Genomic DNA, 9,604 nt, shown 5'->3' with positions numbered 1-9,604 from the left:
GGCCGCGTAGCGCAGTGGATTAGCGCGTCAGACTTCGGATCTGAAGGTCGTGGGTTCGAATCCCACCGTGGTCGCCATCCTCGCCTTTTGGCCCGATGCATTCCGCTTCTGCAAGATTGGCAGCATTTCTCACCCAATGCAATGCATCCACCCATCATGAGGACCCCATTCTCCATTACTGTGTCTTCTACAAGTTTTATTTAAAAAATAAACAAATAAATGTGTCTTGTCCTCATACTTTCTTCTACATGTTTTTAACTATTTCTAAATTGTACCATTAAATAGTTTAAAAAGTCTCAAAAAACATATGTCTTGATTGCACATCCATACAATTATAAAAACCTATTCATAGATCAATCAAAAAATATAAAATATAGATCCAAAGTTTACTAATATGAAATCAATAACAAGGAATTTGAAACAATATCTTCCATTCATCTCTACAAATTCAATCCTAAAAAGTCAACTTGAATAGTGTGAAATATACATTTGTTCATCTTAATATATAGCCATGCATCTCTTAGTTTTTGTAATAGAAAATAAATATGAAATTCATGTTATTTTTGTGTGTTTAGAAAAAATTAAGATATCATCTAAATAGCATATGAAAAAGTCATCTAAAAACTCTTGAGAGATATCATTAATTAGATGTTGAAAAGTAGCTAGTCCATTTGTGAGTCCAAAAGGCATGATATTATATTTGAACTACATATACATAAATTAAAATGATATCTTCATTCATCTTATTCTTTGGTACATACCAAGTTATATGCTCCTCATAGATCTATTTTTGTAAAGATCTTAGTTTGATTCAATTAATCAAGAAGTTTTGATATGAAAAATAGAAGATACCTATTCTTGATGATGATCTTATTGAATCATGATCAGCCACTACATATGCTGCTAAATTCCAAAATCTTGCTTGGAATGTGGACTAAAATGAAAAAATATTCATCAATCAATTTTGATATGGATTAAAGGATAGTGTCAAAGATTTATTATTAACAATGCCAAAAACAAAATCTTTGGAATAATTTATTGCTCAAGCCATTGCTTGCAACAATCGATTATTTGAAAGGCATCAAGAACAAAGACTTAGTTGGACAGGAACAAGTCAAGTATTGGGGACAACTTCTAAGTTTTCTGAAATATATTCATCAAGGCCAGAACTAATGCAAATTGATACAATATATTTTAAAATTCTCACAGATACAAAAAGACTCGATGTTGCTAAGAGGATTTGTGTTTATGTTGTAAAAAAACTAAGCATACTGCTCAATATTATCCAATGAAGCAACACAATTATAAAATAAAGAGCACAATTACCAAAGCAAATAATATGTTAGAAAATGAGTTTCTCTAGCTATAATAGGAACTGTGCGGTTGGAATCATAAGTAATACCTAATAAAGGTCCTATTCTCTCGTCAATCTCCTCACCTTGTTTTACAATAGATGTACATTTAGGACCTAAAAATCACAAAGTCCTTGCCTTATTAGATTCAAGAGCCTCAACTTATTTTATAGACAAAGATTTTCTCAAAAATCAAAAATACCTTTAGCCAAAAAAACTAAATCTATATATGTAGAAGTCATAGATGGTCATTTATTGTCTTCTGGAAATGTTACCTATGAGACTGTTCTTTTAGATATAACAACTAAAGATCATAAAAGTGTAGTAGTATTTAATATAATAAGATCTCCCTCCAATCCAATTATTTTAGGATTATCCTAGCTAAAAAAATATAATCCTCAAATAGATTGGATTTCTCGTAACCTTAATTTTTCTTGTAATATAATCCAAGATCAAGTTAGCAAAGTAGAAGTACAAAAGTTTAGTACTTCCAAACTTTTATTAGTAGGTACGAGAGCTTTCATGCATGTTGCAGAAGAAGAATCATCTTTTGATATATATGCTATATTCATTTCTAATAGTGAAAAAACATCAAGTGATATTCTTAGCTAATATGAATATTTTCAAGACATTTTTGAAAAGAAAAATATAGATATTCTTCCAGAGCATCGACCTTATGATTATTATTCAATTGATTTGTAAGAACAAACTCAACTACCATTTAGACCAATCTATAGCTTATTGCAGAATGAGTTGACTGCATTAAAGGAGTACATTGATGAAAACTTGGCAAAAAACTTCACATGCCATTCTAAATCCTCAATTGCAGCTCTTATCTTATTTATGAAGAAAAAACATGGATCTTTGCAGTTGTCTATGGATAATTGAGGATTTAATAAGATCACCATTAAGAATAGATATCCTTTGCCTTTGATTTCAAGACTTCTAGACCAACTCAATCAAGCTAAGATCTATACAAAAATAGATCTATAAGAAGCATACAACTTAGTTCATATCAAAGAAGGAGATGAATAAAAGGTTGCTTTTTGAACTAGGTATGGACATTTTGAATATAATGTCATGCCTTTTGGACTCACGAATGCACTAGCTACTTTTCAACAATTTATGAATGATGTTTTTTTTGAGTTTTTAAATTATTTTATTATTTATTATTTAAACAACATTCTAATCTATTCTAAAAATACAAAAAAATATGAACTTCATGTTCGTCATATGTTACAATAATTTAGAGATGCAAGATTATATTTGAAGTTGAAAAAGTTTGTATACTACACTACTCAAGTTGACTTTTTAGAATATATTATTTCCAACAAAGGATTTATAATAGATTCCAAAAAGGTCCAAACTATCATAGATTGGAAGATTTCAAAAATAATATGAGATATGCAATGTTTTTTTAGACTTTGCTAATTACTATCAAAACTTCATTAAGAACTTTTCTCAAGTTATAGTTCCACTTACACGTTTGACTTGTAAAGACAAACTTCAGTAGGATAAAGAAGCAAAAGCATCATTTGATGATTTAAGAAGAAATTTACTTCTCTACCAAACTTGTATTGTGTCAACTTTTCCTAAGTATTTTTTATAGAAATAGTTGTGTCATACTTTGCTATGAGTGTCATATTGTCACAAACGGGAACAAATGATAAACTCCATCTAATAGCTTTTCATTCTAGGAAATTTTCAACAGCCAAAATTAATTATGAGGTCCATGACAAAGAGCTCTTTACAATCATGGATTTATTTTAAGAATAGAGTCATTATCTAGAAGGTGCTTCAAGTCCAATTATCATATATATGAATCATAAGAACCTCGAATACTTCATGTTAATACATGTTTTGAATCATCATCAAGCCCGTTGAAACATGTCTTTATCCAGATTCAATTTCAAGATCACTTATCAATCCAAAAAACAACAAGGTCTATTAGACACCCTTTCTAGACGTTCTTATCTCTTACCAAAACAAAGAAATGCATCTTTTGAATAACAAAAAATGATTCTCTTGAAGTCAAAGCATTTTCATCTTTGAGCAATAAAATAACCATTGACTATTGATTCAATCTTTATCAAAAAAATCCAATTAAGTATGTCCTCTAATCCTCTTATTTATGATATCAAGAATCTTTCTTCTACGTCTTATGATATTTCAAAATTCAAGTTCAAGAACAATCTTCTCTATTTTGAAGGATGCTTATATGTTCCACAAAGAAAAATATATTTACGTGTTCTTCAAGCACTTCATGACTTTCCAATATCAAGACATTTTGGATACAATAAGACTTTAGACCTTATATCTAAAGATTTTTGGTGGCTGCAAATGTGGAAGATAATAAAAGACTTTATACAATCATGTGATACTTGTTCAAGATCCAAAATTCCTTACCATAGACCTTATGGACTACTTCAACTGTTATCTATTCTAGAATAACCATGGTCTTTTGTTTCTATGGATTTTATCATGGATCTTCTAGTCTCAGGTTCACATGATTTTATATTTGTAATTATAGATCACTTCACCAAAATGGCACATTTTGTATCATGTACAAGATCTATTTCAAGTGAAGAAATAGCTACGTTTTTTATTAACAATATCTATTGCTATCATGGATTGCTATAGGATATTATATTGGATAAGAAGACTCAATTTATATCAAGATTTTGAAAAACCTTATTCAAGATTCTAAAGATGAATATAAAGCTTTCTTTGGCTTTTCATCTTCAAATTGATGGATAAACGGAATGAATGAATCAAATTTTGAAACAATATTTGAGGTGTACTATCAACTATCATGAAGATGATTGAACAATTCTTTTACCATTGGTAAAGTTTGTATACATTAATTCAATATATTCTTCTACTCAAAAAATATATATATATTTTTTATTAACTATAGTTATCATCCACGACTGCATACTTTTAACTTTTCAAAAGTTGATAATCCTATAGCGAAAGATTTAGCAAATCATTTGTTAGAGCTACATGCAAAAATGAAGATACAATTAAAAGAAGCTCAAGGACGATAAACTCAAATGCCTATCGCAAGGAGCAATTCCAATTCAACATAGATGAAAAGGTATGGTTATTTTGTCGTAATATCAAGACTACTTATCTTTATGATAAGTTGGACTATCGTAGGCTATGACTTTTTTTCTATTTGTGAATAAATCAATCATGTTACTTATTAATTACATCTACTAGAGTTTATGAAGATCCACCCTATATTTCATGAGTCCCTTCTTCAGTTGTATAAGACAATGAATATTTTGGGAAGAAGACAAATGCCACCTCCTCTTATAGAAGTAAATAATAATCAAGAGTTCGAGGTAGAAAAAATCTTATACTCAAGGCGGCATTGAAATAGATTAGAATATCTTGTTCATTGGCATGGATATGATATTAGTGAATGCACATGGAAGCCATTAAAAAATCTTGCAAGTGTAACAAAGAAATTTGAAGCTTTTCATCAACAAAATCTATCAAAATCAAGATGAAGAATAACAAAGCTTTGCTATAAAAGAAACAAGATCAAAAGAAGATAACATTCTACTTTCTATCTTTCTTTGTAGTTTGTGTGTATTTATAATTCTAAAGAGATGGAGTACCAATAACCAAGAGATTCAACTTAAGAGCCTTCATTTGGAGATTTACTAGATGAGACATTGCGATTGTCACAACCTTCAAGATGACAGAATCAAGATGAAGATCCTCAAGAACGACATGTCTTTCTATGAATAGATGGCAAGATTAAATGTGTTTGATATCACGACCTTGGAAGAGACTCCTGCTGTTTGGTGATTTTATTAGAGATAGGAACATCTCCTAACGGTGTTTCAAATGTTTTTTTTTTCAAGGAAGTTACAAAGCCTCAACAACAACCAAATAATAAGGTGGTCTTTTTGCCCTAGTATGGGACATTATCGATGGTTGAAAGAGCCTATCAACCATCTTCAAAGAGAGTAAAGATCGGAGTATGTGGCAAATACAATTTGTCGCATCTTGAACTTCCTCAATATAAAAAAACTGATCTTTGTGGAACTCGTCCCTAGAAAGGGAGGTAATGTGATGGACATATATTTTTACTTCAATAATTAATTATATGATTAGATAAAAGTAGATAAATATATATTAATTTCATAAAATCTTTTAGTGAAGCTTCAAGAAGCTTTATAGATGCGATTTTGACTTCAAATGTGTTTGTTGATAAAAAAAACTTGGCTAATAAGTTAATCACATGTTGGTAGCTTGTGGAACAAGTTAACTCCGTATAATAGCTTGTGGAACAAGCTAACCATGTGGCACATATATAGATGACTTACCTTGCAAGTTAAGACATGTGGTTAGCAAAGTCAACATGTTTTGGAGGTTCTGTAGGACATTGCCACATAACTCCTAGTTAAGAGTATATATGGAGGCAAGAGTGAAGCCTTCTTCACTCTTGTCAACGTTGTTCTAATCTTTAGTCTTGTTTTAAGACTTTTTAGTCTTCTTGTTTTTGGCAATAGCCATTCTAGTTAATATTACATTATCTTTTGAGTGACTTTCTAATTCTCTTCAGTGACATAAGAATGTATCGAGGATTCTCTTTCTTTGAGATTCATGTCCCTGACACTTATTTCTCTCAAATAAGAAAAAAGAATTTGTAGGCAATATTATGATATTTTTTTATTGATAGAATATCACTTTTAGATCAAATACTTAGTTTACAATAAATAAAATATAAAAGTATTAGACATTATTTACAAACCAAAAGATATAAAACTTTAATTCTTTAGATTCTTGAACTTGAATTAGTAGTTTAATATATCTTATCTTAGAAAATACTATAAAAGAACATTTTAAATCTAAATGAATAGAAAGATACTAATTTAAATTCATAGATATACTTATATCTAGAAGTGTTTTTTTATTGATTTTCATCTTTGAAGAAAAAAGATTCACAATTCATCTATAATTCAAATTTATTCTTAAAAGTCTTTATAGCTACATTTAGAGAAATTAATGACAAAAAGATAATTAAAACTAAACTCCTATTTTTACAATAAGGATTACAATTAACCATCTTATATGCTATTAAATTTCAAAACCTTATTTAAGAAATGAAATGAAATGACAAAACCCTTATAAATCAATTTTGATATCAATTAAAAAATAATGTTAAAGATTTAATATTAAAAATGGTAAAAAAAAATTCATTTGAAGAATTTATTGTTCAAGTCATTGTATGTAATAATTTACTTTTGAAAATGCTATGAACAAATATTTGAGTAAAGACGAATAAATCAAGTTATAATGGCAATTCTTTAGTTTTTTTAAACTTATTTATCAAGGTGAAAATATGTATAAATTGATATGATACATTTTTAAATATCTCATTGAGAAATAAAAGATTCAACATCCTCAAGAAGATTTGTGCTTATATTGTGGAGAGACTAAACACATTGCTCAATATTGTCTCTTTTTAATCTAATGATTTTAAGATTATTGTAATTAGAGAAGTATAATCTTCAAATAGACTAAATTTCTTGTAACCTTAAATTTTATTATTGTAGTTTAATTCACAACTTTTTTATTAAATAGAAATTCATAAGTCTAATATGCCATTTTAAATCTCCAACAAAAATTCATATCTTATTTGTGAAAAAATAAAAAAATAAAAAATAAAATCATTCTAATGTGTATTGATTGACAATGATTCAATAAGATCATCATCAAGAATAGGTATCTTCTATTTTTCATATCAAAACTTCTTGATTAATTGAATCAAACTAAGATCTTTACAAAAATAGATCTATGAGGAGCATATAACTTGGTATGTACCAAAGAATAAGATGAATGAAGATATCATTTTAATTTATGTATATGTAGTTCAAATATAATATCATGCCTTTTGGACTCACAAATGGACTAGCTACTTTTCAACATCTAATTAATGATATCTCTCAAGAGTTTTTAGATGACTTTTTCATATGCTATTTAGATGATATCTTAATTTTTTCTAAACACACAAAAATAACATGAATTTCATATTTATTTTCTATTACAAAAACTAAGAGATGCATGGCTATATATTAAGATGAACAAATGTATATTTCACACTATTCAAGTTGACTTTTTAGGATTGAATTTGTAGAGATGAATGGAAGATATTGTTTCAAATTCCTTGTTATTGATTTCATATTAGTAAACTTTGGATCTATATTTTATATTTTTTGATTGATCTATGAATAGGTTTTTATAATTGTATGGATGTGCAATCAAGACATATGTTTTTTGAGACTTTTTAAACTATTTAATGGTACAATTTAGAAATAGTTAAAAACATGTAGAAGAAAGTATGAGGACAAGACACATTTATTTGTTTATTTTTTAAATAAAACTTGTAGAAGACACAGTAATGGAGAATGGGGTCCTCATGATGGGTGGATGCATTGCATTGGGTGAGAAATGCTGCCAATCTTGCAGAAGCGGAATGCATCGGGCCAAAAGGCGAGGATGGCGACCACGGTGGGATTCGAACCCACGACCTTCAGATCCGAAGTCTGACGCGCTAATCCACTGCGCTACGCGGCCAAGACGAGAAGAGGAGATGTCCGAGGAAGGTCTTCGGGACTTTGTATCCGAAGTCTGGGCCTGTTTTGCAATCGCACTTATCGCTTCGCCCGCTGTTGGGCACCGTAACGAAACCACGGTGCAACTCCAAGCTCGGCTCAGGAAGGGAAGGGCAGGGAAGGGTGGGATGCACAGTTAGTTAGCGAGTGAGCGAGTTAGTTAGTTAGTTAGTTAGTTAGTTAGGTTCGTGACACAATTAGTTAGTTTCATGTTCTCTCTCTCTCTCTCTCTCTCTCGCTGACAGACAGACAGTCAGACCCAATGCTATTATCTTTTATATAATTTCAGTTATATTTGATGTGCTATTCATAGAATATGTGTGGTGTGATTTTTTTATTACATTCAATGCTTTGAGGTTCATTATTGCGTTGTAAATTATTTCACTTTGATCATTTTTATTGAATTTTATTTTCAAAAACAAAACGAGGGACTCGAATTCTAGTGTCAAAGTCAATGATGTTTGTTTGTTTGTACAAGTCTATCAAAAATCATATCTATTTCTTTATGCATTTGTCCATCTATGAGCTTACCTAAATCGATGTTTAGTTCCTTCTTCATTTAATTGTCTTAATAAATGAGTATGGTAGAAACAATTCTTAGCATTCAAATTTGATACAACTAGCCTTAATCTATATAACCTTTATTTATACTGTAAGTTTTCTGTCCTAAATGAAATGCATGACGTCTGTTCATTGATATTAATTAATTTATTTTAATTTATTTGGATTTTTTCGTTGTGATGCAATTTATTTTTTTGAGAATATCTATATTTATCAGTTAATTTCCACCTCTCTAATAGTATTTAAGACTTCATTGCTTTAACTTGTTTTTATTGAAGTAGAGAATAGATTCCAACGAATATACATCAAAAATTTAAAAACGCATAAAAGCATACATAATAATTTTGTTCCACTTAATATTTTATTTGATTTTAAACAGAAAAAATTGTAGTACTTATTAATTGATTTAAATAATTTGAAAATTTACAGATTCATATCCTATTTTTTGTCAGAAATTTATGAAATTTCTAATATCATTGAAAAAAATTAATATAATGATTTTGTTAATTATGATCAGTGAGAATGTTAAGAATGGCTATAATTATTAACTGTACATGACTTTTACCCCAAAACTACAAAAGACCAATCAAAAAAAATCTTTTACCGGAGCAGAATTAATTTCCCTTTTCTAATTGTTTTGAAGAGCAGACTGTTTAGAAATTGCTATAAGAGCCACGTCAGAAAATATTAAAAAATTCAGGGAAATTCCGTAAGGCAATAACTCTGAAAGTGCGGAGAAACGAGGAACAAGGAAAGCGCCGTGCCAGGGGCGTCGGTAGAAGCCATCCACGACGATTCTCATCTACATTTATCTCATCCATCCAGACTATTATTCATGCATCCGTCTAAAGTCGATTGGTGGGGCCGGAGATCTGGTGGCGGCCAGAGAGAGGAGGGGAGGAATATCTGGATCGGCAGAGCCCCTGCCAGCCAAACCCTTCCTTTTTAAAGGCACAGATAGATGACAAATAATAGATGACCAGAAACTGTGGATGAAACCCTAGCGTCTTGTGAGCTACTTCGCCGAGCTTCTCTTTTTGTATTCTGCCTTGCAAGATT

At 29.9% G+C, this 9,604-nt stretch overlaps 2 non-coding genes across 2 annotated transcripts; one reads left to right on the top strand and one right to left on the bottom strand.

Annotated features, from left to right (window-relative positions):
- Window positions 1–74, top strand: TRNAR-UCG (transfer RNA arginine (anticodon UCG)). Its single transcript has one exon. It is a non-coding gene; the product is annotated as a tRNA-Arg (tRNA).
- A 7,798-nt stretch (window positions 75–7,872) lies between these two features.
- On the bottom strand, window positions 7,873–7,946 carry TRNAR-UCG (transfer RNA arginine (anticodon UCG)). The gene has a single exon. It is a non-coding gene; the product is annotated as a tRNA-Arg (tRNA).
- Window positions 7,947–9,604: the final 1,658 nt, after the last annotated feature.

This window comes from Physcomitrium patens, chromosome 23, assembly GCF_059467195.1.
Source record: "Physcomitrium patens ecotype Gransden chromosome 23, ASM5946719v1, whole genome shotgun sequence".
Classification (NCBI taxonomy): Eukaryota; Viridiplantae; Streptophyta; class Bryopsida; order Funariales; family Funariaceae; genus Physcomitrium; species Physcomitrium patens.
This window is presented reverse-complemented; position numbering and strand designations above follow the sequence as displayed.